General features: G+C 46.1%; 22 non-coding genes across 22 annotated transcripts; all 22 read left to right on the top strand.

The window, feature by feature from the left end:
* Positions 1 to 66: 66 nt before the first annotated feature.
* trnag-gcc lies at positions 67 to 137 on the top strand. The gene has a single exon. It is a non-coding gene; the product is annotated as a tRNA-Gly (tRNA).
* A 159-nt stretch (positions 138 to 296) lies between these two features.
* trnag-gcc lies at positions 297 to 367 on the top strand. Its single transcript has one exon. It is a non-coding gene; the product is annotated as a tRNA-Gly (tRNA).
* A 1,548-nt stretch (positions 368 to 1,915) lies between these two features.
* On the top strand, positions 1,916 to 1,986 carry trnag-gcc. Its single transcript has one exon. It is a non-coding gene; the product is annotated as a tRNA-Gly (tRNA).
* Positions 1,987 to 2,145: 159 nt separating this feature from the next.
* Positions 2,146 to 2,216, top strand: trnag-gcc. The gene has a single exon. It is a non-coding gene; the product is annotated as a tRNA-Gly (tRNA).
* Positions 2,217 to 3,763: 1,547 nt separating this feature from the next.
* trnag-gcc lies at positions 3,764 to 3,834 on the top strand. Its single transcript has one exon. It is a non-coding gene; the product is annotated as a tRNA-Gly (tRNA).
* Positions 3,835 to 3,993: 159 nt separating this feature from the next.
* On the top strand, positions 3,994 to 4,064 carry trnag-gcc. Its single transcript has one exon. It is a non-coding gene; the product is annotated as a tRNA-Gly (tRNA).
* A 1,778-nt stretch (positions 4,065 to 5,842) lies between these two features.
* On the top strand, positions 5,843 to 5,913 carry trnag-gcc. The gene has a single exon. It is a non-coding gene; the product is annotated as a tRNA-Gly (tRNA).
* Positions 5,914 to 7,461: 1,548 nt separating this feature from the next.
* trnag-gcc lies at positions 7,462 to 7,532 on the top strand. The gene has a single exon. It is a non-coding gene; the product is annotated as a tRNA-Gly (tRNA).
* Positions 7,533 to 7,691: 159 nt separating this feature from the next.
* Positions 7,692 to 7,762, top strand: trnag-gcc. Its single transcript has one exon. It is a non-coding gene; the product is annotated as a tRNA-Gly (tRNA).
* A 1,548-nt stretch (positions 7,763 to 9,310) lies between these two features.
* On the top strand, positions 9,311 to 9,381 carry trnag-acc. The gene has a single exon. It is a non-coding gene; the product is annotated as a tRNA-Gly (tRNA).
* A 159-nt stretch (positions 9,382 to 9,540) lies between these two features.
* trnag-gcc lies at positions 9,541 to 9,611 on the top strand. The gene has a single exon. It is a non-coding gene; the product is annotated as a tRNA-Gly (tRNA).
* Positions 9,612 to 11,159: 1,548 nt separating this feature from the next.
* Positions 11,160 to 11,230, top strand: trnag-gcc. The gene has a single exon. It is a non-coding gene; the product is annotated as a tRNA-Gly (tRNA).
* A 158-nt stretch (positions 11,231 to 11,388) lies between these two features.
* trnag-gcc lies at positions 11,389 to 11,459 on the top strand. Its single transcript has one exon. It is a non-coding gene; the product is annotated as a tRNA-Gly (tRNA).
* Positions 11,460 to 13,007: 1,548 nt separating this feature from the next.
* Positions 13,008 to 13,078, top strand: trnag-gcc. The gene has a single exon. It is a non-coding gene; the product is annotated as a tRNA-Gly (tRNA).
* Positions 13,079 to 13,237: 159 nt separating this feature from the next.
* trnag-gcc lies at positions 13,238 to 13,308 on the top strand. The gene has a single exon. It is a non-coding gene; the product is annotated as a tRNA-Gly (tRNA).
* Positions 13,309 to 14,855: 1,547 nt separating this feature from the next.
* trnag-gcc lies at positions 14,856 to 14,926 on the top strand. Its single transcript has one exon. It is a non-coding gene; the product is annotated as a tRNA-Gly (tRNA).
* Positions 14,927 to 15,085: 159 nt separating this feature from the next.
* Positions 15,086 to 15,156, top strand: trnag-gcc. Its single transcript has one exon. It is a non-coding gene; the product is annotated as a tRNA-Gly (tRNA).
* A 1,547-nt stretch (positions 15,157 to 16,703) lies between these two features.
* trnag-gcc lies at positions 16,704 to 16,774 on the top strand. Its single transcript has one exon. It is a non-coding gene; the product is annotated as a tRNA-Gly (tRNA).
* A 159-nt stretch (positions 16,775 to 16,933) lies between these two features.
* Positions 16,934 to 17,004, top strand: trnag-gcc. Its single transcript has one exon. It is a non-coding gene; the product is annotated as a tRNA-Gly (tRNA).
* A 1,778-nt stretch (positions 17,005 to 18,782) lies between these two features.
* trnag-gcc lies at positions 18,783 to 18,853 on the top strand. The gene has a single exon. It is a non-coding gene; the product is annotated as a tRNA-Gly (tRNA).
* Positions 18,854 to 20,400: 1,547 nt separating this feature from the next.
* Positions 20,401 to 20,471, top strand: trnag-gcc. Its single transcript has one exon. It is a non-coding gene; the product is annotated as a tRNA-Gly (tRNA).
* A 160-nt stretch (positions 20,472 to 20,631) lies between these two features.
* trnag-gcc lies at positions 20,632 to 20,702 on the top strand. The gene has a single exon. It is a non-coding gene; the product is annotated as a tRNA-Gly (tRNA).
* The last annotated feature ends 2,557 nt before the right edge of the window (positions 20,703 to 23,259 follow it).

Here is a 23,259-nt window from a genome sequence, read left to right as displayed (position 1 = left end):
ATTTGGAGGAACTGGGGTTGGACACAAGTAAAAGCATTTGAAAAAAGGGGGCCGTGAAAAGCGGTTGCATTGGTGGTTCAGTGGTAGAATTCTCGCTTGCCACGCGGGAGGCCTGGGTTGGATTCCCGGCCAATGCAAGGTTGGCATTTAGTTGCTGTTTGAATTCTTGCTGCACTCTTGCTTGCAATGTCACGGTGTCCTGTGCAGCCACTCAATGTCATTGACAGCTTGATTGGGGCTGCAAATTGAAGCGTTTCAAGAAATGAGCTGCATCTGGTGTTCCTTTCCAGTCTGTGGCATTGGTGGTTCAGTGGTAGAATTCTCGCCTGCCACGCGGGAGGCCTGGGTTCGATTCCCGGCCAATGCAAGGCTCCTTTGTTTCTTATTACTCTGCATTTTCATTCCTTTAAATACTTCACTGCACTGCACACCCGCTCCCACCGGATCAATGTCTTCAGCGCTTTGCTCATGCAACTTTTCAGCATCTGCTTCATAACAGCCTTCCTTTTTCTTTCAGCTCACTTCAGCACTCCCGCTTCACACACTTGTCTTTAAACACAACGCTCCTCCTTTCATTTTCTCTTAAAGCCACTCTCTCATCATCAACTTTCACGACATTTCTACCTTCATCACCTTCTGCAAAATTCAAAGAACCTTCTCACAACTTGAGACCTGTTCACTTTTCACTCTCTTCAAACCAACTCACTTCTAACCACGAATTGGTTCTCAGGCCCGACTACTCTGCACAGAATGCATTATCTGGCTGCGCACACAGACAACAACAACAACAACAAAGTGCTTTGAAATGGCGCCTTTCATGTCGGAGAACAATCCGAAGCTCTTCACAGTGCTGTTTTCCAACAGAATTGGCAGGAGGCGGAGTGTCAATTTGCTTCTTTTCAGAGTCCGTTCAGAGTTTCACACCTCATTTACCTGAGGTGATGTTGGTAGGAAAGTGTAAGAGTCTTTGTAAATGTGTAAGGTTTCCCCTTGATCAGCCACAACTGCTGCAGTTTGAAGAGTCCCAGCTTCTCAAATCTTTCCAAAGAGCCAAAGTTCGTCATCCTGAGCTGAAGCTGGTTGACCTCTTCTTTCCCTCAGTCGGGAGCCTTGACGTCCTTCCTGAAGCTTGGTGAGCAGAACGACATTCAGGGTACGAGGGCGCAGGACGTGATAGCACGCTGCTAATGCTGTTGGTATGATGATGCAGAGGCCTGGATAACTCAAATGCTGATGTGAGTTAAGATCCCAGCAAGGCTGCTAGCGGTTTAAAACAATCGTGTAAATGAACATGGGTTCCAAATGACACTTGTTTGGTGGAGGATTGGGCTGAGACTTCCCTTTGTTTGAAGGCCAATTGTGCCCTTGACAGATTACTCAGGACACAATTAGGGGAAAAAATCCAGCAGGCAGGAAATCAGGAATGGCGCAAGGATTATTCCTTTGGTCGGAAGGAGCTGGATTCCATCAAAAAGCTTGAAGTTACAACTTGGCCCGATGCTAGCACAGTCAGGAGATTGTAAAGAAATGTAGTGGCTTGAAGAAGCTGACATATTGCATGAAGTGCTAATGCAGTGGTGTGAAGTGAGAGTAAAAATACAGGCCGCAAATGATTTGAACAAGTTGTTAGCGTTTTTACATTGATGAGGTGAAGGCAGAGCTGCACTGGGGGAGAATCAGATTGCATGAGAGGGGACTTGATGCACAGGGCAGGTGGCTTAGAAGAATGTTGAAAGCTTGAAATGTGGTTGTGAATAAACGGGGGTATAGAGCGGCTTGAGAGATGTTTGTGGTGTTGTGGCTCAGGTATTAGTGAGAAAATTGGATGCAATTTAGGAATTGAAAAGACATTTGGAGGAACTGGGGTTGGACACAAGTAAAAGCATTTGAAAAAAGGGGGCCGTGAAAAGCGGTTGCATTGGTGGTTCAGTGGTAGAATTCTCGCTTGCCACGCGGGAGGCCTGGGTTGGATTCCCGGCCAATGCAAGGTTGGCATTTAGTTGCTGTTTGAATTCTTGCTGCACTCTTGCTTGCAATGTCACGGTGTCCTGTGCAGCCACTCAATGTCATTGACAGCTTGATTGGGGCTCCAAATTGAAGCGTTTCAAGAAATGAGCTGCATCTGGTGTTCCTTTCCCGTCTGTGGCATTGGTGGTTCAGTGGTAGAATTCTCGCCTGCCACGCGGGAGGCCTGGGTTCGATTCCCGGCCAATGCAAGGCTCCTTTTTTTCTTATTCCTCTGCACTTTCATTCCTTTAAATACTTCACTGCACTGCACACCCGCTCCCACCGGATCAATGTCTTCAGCGCTTTGCTCATGCAACTTTTCAGCATCTGCTTCATAACAGCCTTCCTTTTTCTTTCAGCTTACTTCAGCACTCCCGCTTCACACACTTGTCTTTAAACACAATGCTCCTCCTTTCATTTTCTCTTAAAGCCACTCTCTCATCATCAACTTTCACGACATTTCTACCTTCATCACCTTCTGCAAAATTCAAAGAACCTTCTCACAACTTGAGACCTGTTCACTTTTCACTCTCTTCAAACCAACTCACTTCTAACCACAAATTGGTTCTCAGGCCCGAGTACTCTGCACAGAATGCATTATCTGGCTGCGCACACAGACAACAACAACAACAACAAAGTGCTTTGAAATGGCGCCTTTCATGTCGGAGAACAATCCGAAGCTCTTCACAGTGCTGTTTTCCAACAGAATTGGCAGCAGGCGGAGTGTCAATTTGCTTCTTTTCAGAGTCCGTTCAGAGTTTCACACCTCATTTACCTGAGGTGATGTTGGTAGGAAAGTGTAAGAGTCTTTGTAAATGTGTAAGGTTTCCCCTTGATCAGCCACAACTGCTGCAGTTTGAAGAGTCCCAGCTTCTCAAATCTTTCCAAAGAGCCAAAGTTCGTCATCCTGAGCTGAAGCTGGTTGACCTCTTCTTTCCCTCAGTCGGGAGCCTTGACGTCCTTCCTGAAGCTTGGTGAGCAGAACGACATTCAGGGTACGAGGGCGCAGGACGTGATAGCACGCTGCTAATGCTGTTGGTATGATGATGCAGAGGCCTGGATAACTCAAATGCTGATGTGAGTTAAGATCCCAGCAAGGCTGCTAGCGGTTTAAAACAATCGTGTAAATGAACATGGGTTCCAAATGACACTTGTTTGGTGGAGGATTGGGCTGAGACTTCCCTTTGTTTGAAGGCCAATTGTGCCCTTGACAGATTACTCAGGACACAATTAGGGGAAAAAATCCAGCAGGCAGGAAATCAGGAATGGCGCAAGGAGTATTCCTTTGGTCGGAAGGAGCTGGATTCCATCAAAAAGCTTGAAGTTACAACTTGGCCCGATGCTAGCACAGTCAGGAGATTGTAAAGAAATGTAGTGGCTTGAAGAAGCTGACATATTGCATGAAGTGCTAATGCAGTGGTGTGAAGTGAGAGTAAAAATACAGGCCGCAAATGATTTGAACAAGTTGTCAGTGTTTTTACATTATGAGGTGAAGGCAGAGCTGCACTGGGGGAGAATCAGATTGCATGAGAGGAGACTTGAGGCACAGGGCAGGTGGCTTTGAAGAATGTTGAAAGCTTGAAATGTGGTTGTGAATAAACGGGGGTATAGAGCGGCTTGAGAGATGTTTGTGGTGTTGTGGCTCAGGTATCAGTGAGAAAATTGGATGCAATTTAGGAATTGAAAAGACATTTGGAGGAACTGGGGTTGGACACAAGTAAAAGCATTTGAAAAAAGGGGGCCGTGAAAAGCGGTTGCATTGGTGGTTCAGTGGTAGAATTCTCGCTTGCCACGCGGGAGGCCTGGGTTGGATTCCCGGCCAATGCAAGGTTGGCATTTAGTTGCTCTTTGAATTCTTGCTGCACTCTTGCTTGCAATGTCACGGTGTCCTGTGCAGCCACTCAATGTCATTGACAGCTTGATTGGGCCTCCAAATTGAAGCGTTTCAAGAAATGAGCTGCATCTGGTGTTCCTTTCCAGTCTGTGGCATTGGTGGTTCAGTGGTAGAATTCTCGCCTGCCACGTGGGAGGCCTGGGTTTGATTCCTGGCCAATGCAAGGCTCCTTTGTTTCTTATTCCTCTGCATTTTCATTCCTTTAAATACTTCACTGCACTGCACACCCGCTCCCACCGGATCAATGTCTTCAGCGCTTTGCTCATGCAACTTTTCAGCATCTGCTTCATAACAGCCTTCCTTTTTCTTTCAGCTCACTTCAGCACTCCCGCTTCACACACTTGTCTTTAAACACAACGCTCCTCCTTTCATTTTCTCTTAAAGCCACTCTCTCATCATCAACTTTCACGACATTTCTACCTTCATCACCTTCTGCAAAATTCAAAGAACCTTCTCACAACTTGAGACCTGTTCACTTTTCACTCTCTTCAACCCAACTCACTTCTAACCACAAATTGGTTCTCAGGCCCGACTACTCTGCACAGAATGCATTATCTGGCTGCGCACACAGACAACAACAACAACAACAAAGTGCTTTGAAATGGCGCCTTTCATGTCGGAGAACAAATCGAAGCTCTTCACAGTGCTGTTTTCCAACAGAATTGGCAGGAGGCGGAGTGTCAATTTGCTTCTTTTCAGAGTCCGTTCAGAGTTTCACACCTCATTTACCTGAGGTGATGTTGGTAGGAAAGTGTAAGAGTCTTTGTAAATGTGTAAGGTTTCCCCTTGATCAGCCACAACTGCTGCAGTTTGAAGAGTCCCAGCTTCTCAAATCTTTCCAAAGAGCCAAAGTTCGTCATCCTGAGCTGAAGCTGGTTGACCTCTTCTTTCCCTCAGTCGGGAGCCTTGACGTCCTTCCTGAAGCTTGGTGAGCAGAACGACATTCAGGGTACGAGGGCGCAGGACGTGATAGCACGCTGCTAATGCTGTTGGTATGATGATGCAGAGGCCTGGATAACTCAAATGCTGATGTGAGTTAAGATCCCAGCAAGGCTGCTAGCGGTTTAAAACAATCGTGTAAATGAACATGGGTTCCAAATGACACTTGTTTGGTGGAGGATTGGGCTGAGACTTCCCTTTGTTTGAAGGCCAATTGTGCCCTTGACAGATTACTCAGGACACAATTAGGGGAAAAAATCCAGCAGGCAGGAAATCAGGAATGGCGCAAGGAGTATTCCTTTGGTCGGAAGGAGCTGGATTCCATCAAAAAGCTTGAAGTTACAACTTGGCCCGATGCTAGCACAGTCAGGAGATTGTAAAGAAATGTAGTGGCTTGAAGAAGCTGACATATTGCATGAAGTGCTAATGCAGTGGTGTGAAGTGAGAGTAAAAATACAGGCCGCAAATGATTTGAACAAGTTGTTAGCGTTTTTACATTGATGAGGTGAAGGCAGAGCTGCACTGGGGGAGAATCAGATTGCATGAGAGGGGACTTGAGGCACAGGGCAGGTGGCTTAGAAGAATGTTGAAAGCTTGAAATGTGGTTGTGAATAAACGGGGGTATAGAGCGGCTTGAGAGATGTTTGTGGTGTTGTGGCTCATGTATTAGTGAGAAAATTGGATGCAATTTAGGAATTGAAAAGATATTTGGAGGAACTGGGGTTGGACACAAGTAAAAGCATTTGAAAAAAGGGGGCCGTGAAAAGCGGTTGCATTGCTGGTTCAGTGGTAGAATTCTCGCTTGCCACGCGGGAGGCCTCGGGTCGATTCCCGGCCAATGCAAGGTTGGCATTTAGTTGCTCTTTGAATTCTTGCTGTACTGTTGCTTGCAGTGTCACGGTGTCCTGTGCAGCCACTCAATGTCATTGACAGCTTGATTGGGCCTCCAAATTGAAGCGTTTCAAGAAATGAGCTGCATCTGGTGTTCCTTTCCAGTCTGTGGCATTGGTGGTTCAGTGGTAGAATTCTCGCCTGCCACGCGGGAGGCCTGGGTTCGATTCCCAGGCAATGCAAGGCTCCTTTGTTTCTTATTTCTCTGCATTTTCATTCCTTTAAATACTTCACTGCACTGCACACCCGCTCCCACCGGATCAATGTCTTCAGCGCTTTGCTCATGCAACTTTTCAGCATCTGCTTCATAACAGCCTTCCTTTTTCTTTCAGCTCACTTCAGCACTCCCGCTTCACACACTTGTCTTTAAACACAACGCTCCTCCTTTCATTTTCTCTTAAAGCCACTCTCTCATCATCAACTTTCACGACATTTCTACCTTCATCACCTTCTGCAAAATTCAAAGAACCTTCTCACAACTTGAGACCTGTTCACTTTTCACTCTCTTCAAACCAACTCACTTCTAACCACGAATTGGTTCTCAGGCCCGACTACTCTGCACAGAATGCATTATCTGGCTGCGCACACAGACAACAACAACAACAACAAAGTGCTTTGAAATGGCGCCTTTCATGTCGGAGAACAATCCGAAGCTCTTCACAGTGCTGTTTTCCAACAGAATTGGCAGGAGGCGGAGTGTCAATTTGCTTCTTTTCAGAGTCCGTTCAGAGTTTCACACCTCATTTACCTGAGGTGATGTTGGTAGGAAAGTGTAAGAGTCTTTGTAAATGTGTAAGGTTTCCCCTTGATCAGCCACAACTGCTGCAGTTTGAAGAGTCCCAGCTTCTCAAATCTTTCCAAAGAGCCAAAGTTCGTCATCCTGAGCTGAAGCTGGTTGACCTCTTCTTTCCCTCAGTCGGGAGCCTTGACGTCCTTCCTGAAGCTTGGTGAGCAGAACGACATTCAGGGTACGAGGGCGCAGGACGTGATAGCACGCTGCTAATGCTGTTGGTATGATGATGCAGAGGCCTGGATAACTCAAATGCTGATGTGAGTTAAGATCCCAGCAAGGCTGCTAGCGGTTTAAAACAATCGTGTAAATGAACATGGGTTCCAAATGACACTTGTTTGGTGGAGGATTGGGCTGAGACTTCCCTTTGTTTGAAGGCCAATTGTGCCCTTGACAGATTACTCAGGACACAATTAGGGGAAAAAATCCAGCAGGCAGGAAATCAGGAATGGCGCAAGGAGTATTCCTTTGGTCGGAAGGAGCTGGATTCCATCAAAAAGCTTGAAGTTACAACTTGGCCCGATGCTAGCACAGTCAGGAGATTGTAAAGAAATGTAGTGGCTTGAAGAAGCTGACATATTGCATGAAGTGCTAATGCAGTGGTGTGAAGTGAGAGTAAAAATACAGGCCGCAAATGATTTGAACAAGTTGTTAGCGTTTTTACATTGATGAGGTGAAGGCAGAGCTGCACTGGGGGAGAATCAGATTGCATGAGAGGGGACTTGAGGCACAGGGCAGGTGGCTTAGAAGAATGTTGAAAGCTTGAAATGTGGTTGTGAATAAACGGGGGTATAGAGCGGCTTGAGAGATGTTTGTGGTGTTGTGGCTCAGGTATTAGTGAGAAAATTGGATGCAATTTAGGAATTGAAAAGACATTTGGAGGAACTGGGGTTGGACACAAGTAAAAGCATTTGAAAAAAGGGGGCCGTGAAAAGCGGTTGCATTGGTGGTTCAGTGGTAGAATTCTCGCTTGCCACGCGGGAGGCCTGGGTTGGATTCCCGGCCAATGCAAGGTTGGCATTTAGTTGCTGTTTGAATTCTTGCTGCACTCTTGCTTGCAATGTCACGGTGTCCTGTGCAGCCACTCAATGTCATTGACAGCTTGATTGGGGCTCCAAATTGAAGCGTTTCAAGAAATGAGCTGCATCTGGTGTTCCTTTCCAGTCTGTGGCATTGGTGGTTCAGTGGTAGAATTCTCGCCTGCCACGCGGGAGGCCTGGGTTCGATTCCCGGCCAATGCAAGGCTCCTTTCTTTCTTATTTCTCTGCATTTTCATTCCTTTAAATACTTCACTGCACTGCACACCCGCTCCCACCGGATCAATGTCTTCAGCGCTTTGCTCATGCAACTTTTCAGCATCTGCTTCATAACAGCCTTCCTTTTTCTTTCAGCTCACTTCAGCACTCCCGCTTCACACACTTGTCTTTAAACACAACGCTCCTCCTTTCATTTTCTCTTAAAGCCACTCTCTCATCATCAACTTTCACGACATTTCTACCTTCATCACCTTCTGCAAAATTCAAAGAACCTTCTCACAACTTGAGACCTGTTCACTTTTCACTCTCTTCAACCCAACTCACTTCTAACCACAAATTGGTTCTCAGGCCCGACTACTCTGCACAGAATGCATTATCTGGCTGCGCACACAGACAACAACAACAACAACAAAGTGCTTTGAAATGGCGCCTTTCATGTCGGAGAACAATCCGAAGCTCTTCACAGTGCTGTTTTCCAACAGAATTGGCAGGAGGCGGAGTGTCAATTTGCTTCTTTTCAGAGTCCGTTCAGAGTTTCACACCTCATTTACCTGAGGTGATGTTGGTAGGAAAGTGTAAGAGTCTTTGTAAATGTGTAAGGTTTCCCCTTGATCAGCCACAACTGCTGCAGTTTGAAGAGTCCCAGCTTCTCAAATCTTTCCAAAGAGCCAAAGTTCGTCATCCTGAGCTGAAGCTGGTTGACCTCTTCTTTCCCTCAGTCGGGAGCCTTGACGTCCTTCCTGAAGCTTGGTGAGCAGAACGACATTCAGGGTACGAGGGCGCAGGACGTGATAGCACGGTGCTAATGCTGTTGGTATGATGATGCAGAGGCCTGGATAACTCAAATGCTGATGTGAGTTAAGATCCCAGCAAGGCTGCTAGCGGTTTAAAACAATCGTGTAAATGAACATGGGTTCCAAATGACACTTGTTTGGTGGAGGATTGGGCTGAGACTTCCCTTTGTTTGAAGGCCAATTGTGCCCTTGACAGATTACTCAGGACACAATTAGGGGAAAAAATCCAGCAGGCAGGAAATCAGGAATGGCGCAAGGAGTATTCCTTTGGTCGGAAGGAGCTGGATTCCATCAAAAAGCTTGAAGTTACAACTTGGCCCGATGCTAGCACAGTCAGGAGATTGTAAAGAAATGTAGTGGCTTGAAGAAGCTGACATATTGCATGAAGTGCTAATGCAGTGGTGTGAAGTGAGAGTAAAAATACAGGCCGCAAATGATTTGAACAAGTTGTTAGCGTTTTTACATTGATGAGGTGAAGGCAGAGCTGCACTGGGGGAGAATCAGATTGCATGAGAGGAGACTTGAGGCACAGGGCAGGTGGCTTAGAAGAATGTTGAAAGCTTGAAATGTGGTTGTGAATAAACGGGGGTATAGAGCGGCTTGAGAGATGTTTGTGGTGTTGTGGCTCATGTATTAGTGAGAAAATTGGATGCAATTTAGGAATTGAAAAGATATTTGGAGGAACTGGGGTTGGACACAAGTAAAATCATTTGAAAAAAGGGGGCCGTGAAAAGCGGTTGCATTGGTGGTTCAGTGGTAGAATTCTCGCCTACCCCGTGGGGGGCCTGGGTTGGATTCCCGGCCAATGCAAGGTTGGCATTTAGTTGCTGTTTGAATTCTTGCTGCACTCTTGCTTGCAATGTCACGGTGTCCTGTGCAGCCACTCAATGTCATTGACAGCTTGATTGGGGCTGCAAATTGAAGCGTTTCAAGAAATGAGCTGCATCTGGTGTTCCTTTCCAGTCTGTGGCATTGGTGGTTCAGTGGTAGAATTCTCGCCTGCCACGCGGGAGGCCTGGGTTCGATTCCCAGCCAATGCAAGGCTCCTTTGTTTCTTATTTCTCTGCATTTTCATTCCTTTAAATACTTCACTGCACTGCACACCCGCTCCCACCGGATCAATGTCTTCAGCGCTTTGCTCATGCAACTTTTCAGCATCTGCTTCATAACAGCCTTCCTTTTTCTTTCAGCTCACTTCAGCACTCCCGCTTCACACACTTGTCTTTAAACACAACGCTCCTCCTTTCATTTTCTCTTAAAGCCACTCTCTCATCATCAACTTTCACGACATTTCTACCTTCATCACCTTCTGCAAAATTCAAAGAACCTTCTCACAACTTGAGACCTGTTCACTTTTCACTCTCTTCAACCCAACTCACTTCTAACCACGAATTGGTTCTCAGGCCCGACTACTCTGCACAGAATGCATTATCTGGCTGCGCACACAGACAACAACAACAACAACAAAGTGCTTTGAAATGGCGCCTTTCATGTCGGAGAACAATCCGAAGCTCTTCACAGTGCTGTTTTCCAACAGAATTGGCAGGAGGCGGAGTGTCAATTTGCTTCTTTTCAGAGTCCGTTCAGAGTTTCACACCTCATTTACCTGAGGTGATGTTGGTAGGAAAGTGTAAGAGTCTTTGTAAATGTGTAAGGTTTCCCCTTGATCAGCCACAACTGCTGCAGTTTGAAGAGTCCCAGCTTCTCAAATCTTTCCAAAGAGCCAAAGTTCGTCATCCTGAGCTGAAGCTGGTTGACCTCTTCTTTCCCTCAGTCGGGAGCCTTGACGTCCTTCCTGAAGCTTGGTGAGCAGAACGACATTCAGGGTACGAGGGCGCAGGACGTGATAGCACGCTGCTAATGCTGTTGGTATGATGATGCAGAGGCCTGGATAACTCAAATGCTGATGTGAGTTAAGATCCCAGCAAGGCTGCTAGCGGTTTATAACAATCGTGTAAATGAACATGGATTCCAAATGACACTTGTTTGGTGGAGAATTGGGCTGAGACTTCCCTTTGTTTGAAGGCCAATTGTGCCCTTGACAGATTACTCAGGACACAATTAGGGGAAAAAATCCAGCAGGCAGGAAATCAGGAATGGCGCAAGGAGTATTCCTTTGGTCGGAAGGAGCTAGATTCCATCAAAAAGCTTGAAGTTACAACTTGGCCCGATGCTAGCACAGTCAGGAGATTGTAAAGAAATGTAGTGGCTTGCAGAAGCTGACATATTGCATGAAGTGCTAATGCAGTGGTGTGAAGTGAGAGTAAAAATGCAGGCCGCAAATGATTTGAACAAGTTGTTAGCATTTTTACATTGATGAGGTGAAGGCAGAGCTGCACTGGGGGAGAATCACATTGCATGAGAGGAGACTTGAGGCACAGGGCAGGTGGCTTAGAAGAATGTTGAAAGCTTGAAATGTGGTTGTGAATAAACGGGGGTATAGAGCGGCTTGAGAGATGTTTGTGGTGTTGTGGCTCAGGTATTAGTGAGAAAATTGGATGCAATTTAGGAATTGAAAAGACATTTGGAGGAACTGTGGTTGGACACAAGTAAAAGCATTTGAAAAAAGGGGGCCGTGAAAAGCAGTTGCATTGGTGGTTCAGTGGTAGAATTCTCGCTTGCCACGCGGGAGGCCTGGGTTTGATTCCTGGCCAATGCAAGGTTGGCATTTAGTTGCTGTTTGAATTCTTGCTGCACTCTTGCTTGCAATGTCACGGTGTCCTGTGCAGCCACTCAATGTCATTGACAGCTTGATTGGGGCTCAAATTGAAGCGTTTCAAGAAATGAGCTGCATCTGGTGTTCCTTTCCAGTCTGTGGCATTGGTGGTTCAGTGGTAGAATTCTCGCCTGCCACGCGGGAGGCCCGGGTTCGATTCCCGGCCAATGCAAGGCTCCTTTGTTTCTTATTCCTCTGCATTTTCATTCCTTTAAATACTTCACTGCACTGCACACCCGCTCCCACCGGATCAATGTCTTCAGCGCTTTGCTCATGCAACTTTTCAGCATCTGCTTCATAACAGCCTTCCTTTTTCTTTCAGCTCACTTCAGCACTCCCGCTTCACACACTTGTCTTTAAACACAACGCTCCTCCTTTCATTTTCTCTTAAAGCCACTCTCTCATCATCAACTTTCACGACATTTCTACCTTCATCACCTTCTGCAAAATTCAAAGAACCTTCTCACAACTTGAGACCTGTCCACTTTTCACTCTCTTCAACCCAACTCACTTCTAACCACAAATTGGTTCTCAGGCCCGACTACTCTGCACAGAATGCATTATCTGGCTGCGCACACAGACAACAACAACAACAACAAAGTGCTTTGAAATGGCGCCTTTCATGTCGGAGAACAATCCGAAGCTCTTCACAGTGCTGTTTTCCAACAGAATTGGCAGGAGGCGGAGTGTCAATTTGCTTCTTTTCAGAGTCCGTTCAGAGTTTCACACCTCATTTACCTGAGGTGATGTTGGTAGGAAAGTGTAAGAGTCTTTGTAAATGTGTAAGGTTTCCCCTTGATCAGCCACAACTGCTGCAGTTTGAAGAGTCCCAGCTTCTCAAATCTTTCCAAAGAGCCAAAGTTCGTCATCCTGAGCTGAAGCTGGTTGACCTCTTCTTTCCCTCAGTCGGGAGCCTTGACGTCCTTCCTGAAGCTTGGTGAGCAGAACGACATTCAGGGTACGAGGGCGCAGGACGTGATAGCACGCTGCTAATGCTGTTGGTATGATGATGCAGAGGCCTGGATAACTCAAATGCTGATGTGAGTTAAGATCCCAGCAAGGCTGCTAGCGGTTTAAAACAATCGTGTAAATGAACATGGGTTCCAAATGACACTTGTTTGGTGGAGGATTGGGCTGAGACTTCCCTTTGTTTGAAGGCCAATTGTGCCCTTGACAGATTACTCAGGACACAATTAGGGGAAAAAATCCAGCAGGCAGGAAATCAGGAATGGCGCAAGGAGTATTCCTTTGGTCGGAAGGAGCTGGATTCCATCAAAAAGCTTGAAGTTACAACTTGGCCCGATGCTAGCACAGTCAGGAGATTGTAAAGAAATGTAGTGGCTTGAAGAAGCTGACATATTGCATGAAGTGCTAATGCAGTGGTGTGAAGTGAGAGTAAAAATACAGGCCGCAAATGATTTGAACAAGTTGTTAGCGTTTTTACATTGATGAGGTGAAGGCAGAGCTGCACTGGGGGAGAATCAGATTGCATGAGAGGAGACTTGAGGCACAGGGCAGGTGGCTTAGAAGAATGTTGAAAGCTTGAAATGTGGTTGTGAATAAACGGGGGTATAGAGCGGCTTGAGAGATGTTTGTGGTGTTGTGGCTCAGGTATTAGTGAGAAAATTGGATGCAATTTAGGAATTGAAAAGACATTTGGAGGAACTGGGGTTGGACACAAGTAAAAGCATTTGAAAAAAGGGGGCCGTGAAAAGCGGTTGCATTGGTGGTTCAGTGGTAGAATTCTCGCTTGCCACGCAGGAGGCCTGGGTTTGATTCCTGGCCAATGCAAGGTTGGCATTTAGTTGCTGTTTGAATTCTTGCTGCACTCTTGCTTGCAATGTCACGGTGTCCTGTGCAGCCACTCAATGTCATTGACAGCTTGATTGGGGCTCTAAATTGAAGCGTTTCAAGAAATGAGCTGCATCTGGTGTTCCTTTCCAGTCTGTGGCATTGGTGGTTCAGTGGTAGAATTCTTGCCTGCCACACGGGAGGCCTGGGTTCGATTCCCGGCCAATGCAAGGCTCCTTTGTTTCTTATTACTCTGCATTTTCATTCCTTTAAATACTTCACTGCACTGCACACCCGCTCCCACCGGATCAATGTCTTCAGCGCTTTGCTCATGCAACTTTTCAGCATCTGCTTCATAACAGCCTTCCTTTTTCTTTCAGCTCACTTCAGCACTCCCGCTTCACACACTTGTCTTTAAACACACGCTCCTCCTTTCATTTTCTCTTAAAGCCACTCTCTCATCATCAACTTTCACGACATTTCTACCTTCATCACCTTCTGCAAAATTCAAAGAACCTTCTCACAACTTGAGACCTGTTCACTTTTCACTCTCTTCAAACCAACTCACTTCTAACCACGAATTGGTTCTCAGGCCCGACTACTCTGCACAGAATGCATTATCTGGCTGCGCACACAGACAACATCAACAACAACAAAGTGCTTTGAAATGGCGCCTTTCATGTCGGAGAACAATCCGAATCTCTTCACAGTGCTGTTTTCCAACAGAATTGGCAGGAGGCGGAGTGTCAATTTGCTTCTTTTCAGAGTCCGTTCAGAGTTTCACACCTCATTTACCTGAGGTGATGTTGGTAGGAAAGTGTAAGAGTCTTTGTAAATGTGTAAGGTTTCCCCTTGATCAGCCACAACTGCTGCAGTTTGAAGAGTCCCAGCTTCTCAAATCTTTCCAAAGAGCCAAAGTTCGTCATCCTGAGCTGAAGCTGGTTGACCTCTTCTTTCCCTCAGTCGGGAGCCTTGACGTCCTTCCTGAAGCTTGGTGAGCAGAACGACATTCAGGGTACGAGGGCGCAGGACGTGATAGCACGCTGCTAATGCTGTTGGTATGATGATGCAGAGGCCTGGATAACTCAAATGCTGATGTGAGTTAAGATCCCAGCAAGGCTGCTAGCGGTTTAAAACAATCGTGTAAATGAACATGGGTTCCAAATGACACTTGTTTGGTGGAGGATTGGGCTGAGACTTCCCTTTGTTTGAAGGCCAATTGTGCCCTTGACAGATTACTCAGGACACAATTAGGGGAAAAAATCCAGCAGGCAGGAAATCAGGAATGGCGCAAGGAGTATTCCTTTGGTCGGAAGGAGCTGGATTCCATCAAAAAGCTTGAAGTTACAACTTGGCCCGATGCTAGCACAGTCAGGAGATTGTAAAGAAATGTAGTGGCTTGAAGAAGCTGACATATTGCATGAAGTGCTAATGCAGTGGTGTGAAGTGAGAGTAAAAATACAGGCCGCAAATGATTTGAACAAGTTGTCAGCGTTTTTACATTGATGAGGTGAAGGCAGAGCTGCACTGGGGGAGAATCAGATTGCATGAGAGGGGACTTGATGCACAGGGCAGGTGGCTTAGAAGAATGTTGAAAGCTTGAAATGTGGTTGTGAATAAACGGGGGTATAGAGCGGCTTGAGAGATGTTTGTGGTGTTGTGGCTCAGGTATTAGTGAGAAAATTGGATGCAATTTAGGAATTGAAAAGACATTTGGAGGAACTGGGGTTGGACACAAGTAAAAGCATTTGAAAAAAGGGGGCCGTGAAAAGCGGGTGCATTGGTGGTTCAGTGGTAGAATTCTCGCGTGCCACGCGGGAGGCCTGGGTTTGATTCCCGGCCAATGCAAGGTTGGCATTTAGTTGCTGTTTGAATTCTTGCTGCACTCTTGCTTGCAATGTCACGGTGTCCTGTGCAGCCACTCAATGTCATCGACAGCTTGATTGGGTCTCCAAATTGAAGTGTTTCAAGAAATGAGCTGCATCTGGTGTTCCTTTCCCGTCTGTGGCATTGGTGGTTCAGTGGTAGAATTCTCGCCTGCCACGTGGGAGGCCTGGGTTCGATTCCCGGCCAATGCAAGGCTCCTTTTTTTCTTATTCCTCTGCACTTTCATTCCTTTAAATACTTCACTGCACTGCACACCCGCTCCCACCGGATCAATGTCTTCAGCGCTTTGCTCATGCAACTATTCAGCATCTGCTTCATAACAGCCTTCCTTTTTCTTTCAGCTCACTTCAGCACTCCCGCTTCACACACTTGTCTTTAAACACACGCTCCTCCTTTCATTTTCTCTTAAAGCCACTCTCTCATCATCAACTTTCACGACATTTCTACCTTCATCACCTTCTGCAAAATTCAAAGAACCTTCTCACAACTTGAGACCTGTTCACTTTTCACTCTCTTCAAACCAACTCACTTCTAACCACGAATTGGTTCTCAGGCCCGACTACTCTGCACAGAATGCATTATCTGGCTGCGCACACAGACAACAACAACAACAACAAAGTGCTTTGAAATGGCGCCTTTCATGTCGGAGAACAATCCGAAGCTCTTCACAGTGCTGTTTTCCAACAGAATTGGCAGGAGGCGGAGTGTCAATTTGCTTCTTTTCAGAGTCCGTTCAGAGTTTCACACCTCATTTACCTGAGGTGATGTTGGTAGGAAAGTGTAAGAGTCTTTGTAAATGTGTAAGGTTTCCCCTTGATCAGCCACAACTGCTGCAGTTTGAAGAGTCCCAGCTTCTCAAATCTTTCCAAAGAGCCAAAGTTCGTCATCCTGAGCTGAAGCTGGTTGACCTCTTCTTTCCCTCAGTCGGGAGCCTTGACGTCCTTCCTGAAGCTTGGTGAGCAGAACGACATTCAGGGTACGAGGGCGCAGGACGTGATAGCACGCTGCTAATGCTGTTGGTATGATGATGCAGAGGCCTGGATAACTCAAATGCTGATGTGAGTTAAGATCCCAGCAAGGCTGCTAGCGGTTTAAAACAATCGTGTAAATGAACATGGGTTCCAAATGACACTTGTTTGGTGGAGGATTGGGCTGAGACTTCCCTTTGTTTGAAGGCCAATTGTGCCCTTGACAGATTACTCAGGACACAATTAGGGGAAAAAATCCAGCAGGCAGGAAATCAGGAATGGCGCAAGGAGTATTCCTTTGGTCGGAAGGAGCTGGATTCCATCAAAAAGCTTGAAGTTACAACTTGGCCCGATGCTAGCACAGTCAGGAGATTGTAAAGAAATGTAGTGGCTTGAAGAAGCTGACATATTGCATGAAGTGCTAATGCAGTGGTGTGAAGTGAGAGTAAAAATACAGGCCGCAAATGATTTGAACAAGTTGTTAGCGTTTTTACATTGATGAGGTGAAGGCAGAGCTGCACTGGGGGAGAATCAGATTGCATGAGAGGAGACTTGAGGCACAGGGCAGGTGGCTTAGAAGAATGTTGAAAGCTTGAAATGTGGTTGTGAATAAACGGGGGTATAGAGCGGCTTGAGAGATGTTTGTGGTGTTGTGGCTCAGGTATTAGTGAGAAAATTGGATGCAATTTAGGAATTGAAAAGACATTTGGAGGAACTGGGGTTGGACACAAGTAAAAGCATTTGAAAAAAGGGGGCCGTGAAAAGCGGTTGCATTGGTGGTTCAGTGGTAGAATTCTCGCTTGCCACGCGGGAGGCCTGGGTTGGATTCCCGGCCAATGCAAGGTTGGCATTTAGTTGCTGTTTGAATTCTTGCTGCACTCTTGCTTGCAATGTCACGGTGTCCTGTGCAGCCACTCAATGTCATTGACAGCTTGATTGGGGCTGCAAATTGAAGCGTTTCAAGAAATGAGCTGCATCTGGTGTTCCTTTCCAGTCTGTGGCATTGGTGGTTCAGTGGTAGAATTCTCGCCTGCCACGCGGGAGGCCTGGGTTCGATTCCCGGCCAATGCAAGGCTCCTTTCTTTCTTATTACTCTGCATTTTCATTCCTTTAAATACTTCACTGCACTGCACACCCGCTCCCACCGGATCAATGTCTTCAGCGCTTTGCTCATGCAACTTTTCAGCATCTGCTTCATAACAGCCTTCCTTTTTCTTTCAGCTCACTTCAGCACTCCCGCTTCACACACTTGTCTTTAAACACAACGCTCCTCCTTTCATTTTCTCTTAAAGCCACTCTCTCATCATCAACTTTCACGACATTTCTACCTTCATCACCTTCTGCAAAATTCAAAGAACCTTCTCACAACTTGAGACCTGTTCACTTTTCACTCTCTTCAACCCAACTCACTTCTAACCACGAATTGGTTCTCAGGCCCGACTACTCTGCACAGAATGCATTATCTGGCTGCGCACACAGACAACAACAACAACAACAAAGTGCTTTGAAATGGCGCCTTTCATGTCGGAGAACAATCCGAAGCTCTTCACAGTGCTGTTTTCCAACAGAATTGGCAGGAGGCGGAGTGTCAATTTGCTTCTTTTCAGAGTCCGTTCAGAGTTTCACACCTCATTTACCTGAGGTGATGTTGGTAGGAAAGTGTAAGAGTCTTTGTAAATGTGTAAGGTTTCCCCTTGATCAGCCACAACTGCTGCAGTTTGAAGAGTCCCAGCTTCTCAAATCTTTCCAAAGAGCCAAAGTTCGTCATCCTGAGCTGAAGCTGGTTGACCTCTTCTTTCCCTCAGTCGGGAGCCTTGACGTCCTTCCTGAAGCTTGGTGAGCAGAACGACATTCAGGGTACGAGGGCGCAGGGCGTGATAGCACGGTGCTAATGCTGTTGGTATGATGATGCAGAGGCCTGGATAACTCAAATGCTGATGTGAGTTAAGATCCCAGCAAGGCTGCTAGCGGTTTAAAACAATCGTGTAAATGAACATGGGTTCCAAATGACACTTGTTTGGTGGAGGATTGGGCTGAGACTTCCCTTTGTTTGAAGGCCAATTGTGCCCTTGACAGATTACTCAGGACACAATTAGGGGAAAAAATCCAGCAGGCAGGAAATCAGGAATGGCGCAAGGAGTATTCCTTTGGTCGGAAGGAGCTGGATTCCATCAAAAAGCTTGAAGTTACAACTTGGCCCGATGCTAGCACAGTCAGGAGATTGTAAAGAAATGTAGTGGCTTGAAGAAGCTGACATATTGCATGAAGTGCTAATGCAGTGGTGTGAAGTGAGAGTAAAAATACAGGCCGCAAATGATTTGAACAAGTTGTTAGCGTTTTTACATTGATGAGGTGAAGGCAGAGCTGCACTGGGGGAGAATCAGATTGCATGAGAGGAGACTTGAGGCACAGGGCAGGTGGCTTAGAAGAATGTTGAAAGCTTGAAATGTGGTTGTGAATAAACGGGGGTATAGAGCGGCTTGAGAGATGTTTGTGGTGTTGTGGCTCAGGTATTAGTGAGAAAATTGGATGCAATTTAGGAATTGAAAAGACATTTGGAGGAACTGGGGTTGGACACAAGTAAAAGCATTTGAAAAAAGGGGGCCGTGAAAAGCGGTTGCATTGGTGGTTCAGCTATAGAATTCTCGCCTACCACGTGGGAGGCCCGGGTTTGATTCACGGCCAATGCAAGGTTGGCATTTAGTTGCTGTTTGAATTCTTGCTGCACTCTTGCTTGCAATGTCACGGTGTCCTGTGCAGCCACTCAATGTCATCGACAGCTTGATTGGGTCTCCAAATTGAAGTGTTTCAAGAAATGAGCTGCATCTGGTGTTCCTTTCCCGTCTGTGGCATTGGTGGTTCAGTGGTAGAATTCTCGCCTGCCACGTGGGAGGCCTGGGTTCGATTCCCGGCCAATGCAAGGCTCCTTTTTTTCTTATTCCTCTGCACTTTCATTCCTTTAAATACTTCACTGCACTGCACACCCGCTCCCACCGGATCAATGTCTTCAGCGCTTTGCTCATGCAACTATTCAGCATCTGCTTCATAACAGCCTTCCTTTTTCTTTCAGCTCACTTCAGCACTCCCGCTTCACACACTTGTCTTTAAACACACGCTCCTCCTTTCATTTTCTCTTAAAGCCACTCTCTCATCATCAACTTTCACGACATTTCTACCTTCATCACCTTCTGCAAAATTCAAAGAACCTTCTCACAACTTGAGACCTGTTCACTTTTCACTCTCTTCAAACCAACTCACTTCTAACCACGAATTGGTTCTCAGGCCCGACTACTCTGCACAGAATGCATTATCTGGCTGCGCACACAGACAACAACAACAACAACAAAGTGCTTTGAAATGGCGCCTTTCATGTCGGAGAACAATCCGAAGCTCTTCACAGTGCTGTTTTCCAACAGAATTGGCAGGAGGCGGAGTGTCAATTTGCTTCTTTTCAGAGTCCGTTCAGAGTTTCACACCTCATTTACCTGAGGTGATGTTGGTAGGAAAGTGTAAGAGTCTTTGTAAATGTGTAAGGTTTCCCCTTGATCAGCCACAACTGCTGCAGTTTGAAGAGTCCCAGCTTCTCAAATCTTTCCAAAGAGCCAAAGTTTGTCATCCTGAGCTGAAGCTGGTTGACCTCTTCTTTCCCTCAGTCGGGAGCCTTGACGTCCTTCCTGAAGCTTGGTGAGCAGAACGACATTCAGGGTACGAGGGCGCAGGACGTAATAGCACGGTGCTAATGCTGTTGGTATGATGATGCAGAGGCCTGGATAACTCAAATGCTGATGTGAGTTAAGATCCCAGCAAGGCTGCTAGCGGTTTAAAACAATCGTGTAAATGAACATGGGTTCCAAATGACACTTGTTTGGTGGAGGATTGGGCTGAGACTTCCCTTTGTTTGAAGGCCAATTGTGCCCTTGACAGATTACTCAGGACACAATTAGGGGAAAAAATCCAGCAGGCAGGAAATCAGGAATGGCGCAAGGAGTATTCCTTTGGTCGGAAGGAGCTGGATTCCATCAAAAAGCTTGAAGTTACAACTTGGCCCGATGCTAGCACAGTCAGGAGATTGTAAAGAAATGTAGTGGCTTGAAGAAGCTGACATATTGCATGAAGTGCTAATGCAGTGGTGTGAAGTGAGAGTAAAAATACAGGCCGCAAATGATTTGAACAAGTTGTTAGCGTTTTTACATTGATGAGGTGAAGGCAGAGCTGCACTGGGGGAGAATCAGATTGCATGAGAGGAGACTTGAGGCACAGGGCAGGTGGCTTAGAAGAATGTTGAAAGCTTGAAATGTGGTTGTGAATAAACGGGGGTATAGAGCGGCTTGAGAGATGTTTGTGGTGTTGTGGCTCAGGTATTAGTGAGAAAATTGGATGCAATTTAGGAATTGAAAAGACATTTGGAAGAACTGGGGTTGGACACAAGTAAAAGCATTTGAAAAAAGGGGGCCGTGAAAAGCGGTTGCATTGGTGGTTCAGTGGTAGAATTCTCGCTTGCCACGCGGGAGGCCTGGGTTGGATTCCCGGCCAATGCAAGGTTGGCATTTAGTTGCTGTTTGAATTCTTGCTGCACTCTTACTTGCAATGTCACGGTGTCCTGTGCAGCCACTCAATGTCATTGACAGCTTGATTGGGCCTCCAAATTGAAGCGTTTCAAGAAATGAGCTGCATCTTGGTGTTCCTTTCCCGTCTGTGGCATTGGTGGTTCAGTGGTAGAATTCTCGCCTGCCACGCGGGAGGCCCGGGTTCGATTCCCGGCCAATGCAAGGCTCCTTTGTTTCTTATTTCTCTGCATTTTCATTCCTTTAAATACTTCACTGCACTGCACACCCGCTCCCACCGGATCAATGTCTTCAGCGCTTTGCTCATGCAACTTTTCAGCATCTGCTTCATAACAGCCTTCCTTTTTCTTTCAGCTCACTTCAGCACTCCCGCTTCACACACTTGTCTTTAAACACAACGCTCCTCCTTTCATTTTCTCTTAAAGCCACTCTCTCATCATCAACTTTCACGACATTTCTACCTTCATCACCCTCTGCAAAATTCAAAGAACCTTCTCACAACTTGAGACCTGCTCACTTTTCACTCTCTTCAACCCAACTCTCTTCTAACCACAAATTGGTTCTCAGGCCCGACTACTCTGCACAGAATGCAATATCCGGCTGCACACACAGACAACAACAACAACAAAGTGCTTTTGAAATGGCGCCTTTCATGTCGGAGAACAATCCGAAGCTCTTCACAGTGCTTGTTTTCCAACAGAATTGGCAGGAGGCGGAGTGTCACTTTGCTTCTTTTCTGAGTCCGTTCAGAGTTTCACACCTCATTTACCTGAGGTGATGTTGGTAGGAAAGTGTAAGAGTCTTTGTAAATGTGTAAGGTTTCCCCTTGATCAGCCACAACTGCTGCAGTTTGAAGAGTCCCAGCTTCTCAAATCTTTCCAAAGAGCCAAAGTTCGTCATCCTGAGCTGAAGCTGGTTGACCTCTTCTTTCCCTCAGTCGGGAGCCTTGATGTCCTTCCTGAAGCTTGGTGAGCAGAACGACATTCAGGGTACGAGGGCGCAGGACGTGATAGCACGGTGCTAATGCTGTTGGTATGATGATGCAGAGGCCTGGATAACTCAAATGCTGATGTGAGTTAAGATCCCAGCAAGGCTGCTAGTGGTTTAAAACAATCGTGTAAATGAACATGGGTTCCAAATGACACTTGTTTGGTGGAGGATTGGGCTGAGACTTCCCTTTGTTTGAAGGCCAATTGTGCCCTTGACAGGTTACTCAGGACACAAGTAGGGGAAAAAATCCAGCAGGCAGGAAATCAGGAATGGCGCAAGGAGTATTCCTTTGGTCGGAAGTAGCTGGATTCCATCAAAAAGCTTGAAGTTACAACTTGGCCCGATGCTAGCACAGTCAGGAGGTTGTAAAGAAATGTAGTGGCTTGAAGAAGCTGACATATTGCAGGAAGTGCTAATGCAGTGGTGTGAAGTGAGAGTAAAAATACAGGCCGCAAATGATTTGAACCAGTTGTTATCGTTTTTACATTGATGAGGTGAAGGCAGAGCTGCACTGGGGGAGAATCAGATTGCATGAGAGGGGACTTGAGGCACAGGGCAGGTGGCTTAGAAGAATGTTGAAAGCTTGAAATGTGGTTGTGAATGAAATGGGGGCGTAGAGCGGCTTGAGAGATGTTTGTGATGTTGTGGCTCAGGTATTAGTGAGAAAATTGGTTGCAATTTAAGGAGTAAAAGGACAATATTAGGCAGTGGGATTGCTCAGAAGTGAATGCTTTTGAAAAAAGAAGAGCGTTAGAAGGTGTGGTAGAATTCTCACCTCTTTGACAATGTTTCTTTCAAGTACCTTAGGCTGTTTTACTATGTTAAAGGTATGATGTAAATGCAAGTTGCTTTTGTTTTGATGGCAAATTTTTCTGTTGTGCAGCAGGAGTTATTGATGACCTTTGTTAGGACTTACTTCAAGCCCAGAAGACAGATAAAACAAACTGCATCTCTTCTGATCAAATTTGCAGAGTTTATCTTCAGGACGGCACAGAGGTAGTAAGATAGAAATGGCAACGTGTCGAGTGTGGAATACAAGAACATGACTACAATGAAGGAATTGGAGAGGCGAATTGATGTGGGATGTTCAGCCGTTTGGCCATAAATATGGGAATGTGAGTTTATATGGAGGGTAAGGTTAAGGGAGGATAGCGTATTCAGAGAAGCATGGGCAGTGTGAGTTCAGATGGAGGATTCAATGCCCAAGGGTGTGAAGTTGCTTGCTGCAGAAGCTAAGGGAGGGGAGGATAGAGGATATCTCCATCGCCGTAAAAAAAAACTTTGCATGAGTCTAGGGTGGATGGTTTCGATAAATGATTTGAAAGGAGCAAGGGGGTGGGAAAAAAGTGAGATGCTGAACAGAGGCAGAAGTGCCAGAGGGGTGAAGGGTCAGAGCAAGTCGACATTTGATGATAAAGGCCTTAGCCCATTGAGATAAGGACAGAATGGAAAGCAAGGAAATCTAACATGTTAACATATGGGAAATTGCATCTTCTTACACCAAGCTATTGCATTGGTAAGGACCTGCCATTGTACTAGTGCGACTAAATCAGCATCTCATCTCAGGTAGAGGCAGCAGCATCAACCAATTCCTTACATTTCATTCTTTTGGTTTATGACATTATCCCTGTTTTGCTGCTTTTTAATACTCATAACAATCTTTATGTATTAAACCATGCATGTATTCTTATGGACCAAAAGGAAATAATGCATTTCATTGAGCATTCGTACTGGCATTGACCAGCAGGGTCAAATGGCCCATTCCTGCATT

This window comes from Carcharodon carcharias, chromosome 1 (genome assembly GCF_017639515.1).
Source record: "Carcharodon carcharias isolate sCarCar2 chromosome 1, sCarCar2.pri, whole genome shotgun sequence".
Lineage (NCBI taxonomy): Eukaryota > Metazoa > Chordata > Chondrichthyes > Lamniformes > Lamnidae > Carcharodon > Carcharodon carcharias.
The sequence above is the reverse complement of the archived record's forward strand: the minus strand, read 5'-3'. Positions and strand labels throughout refer to the sequence as shown.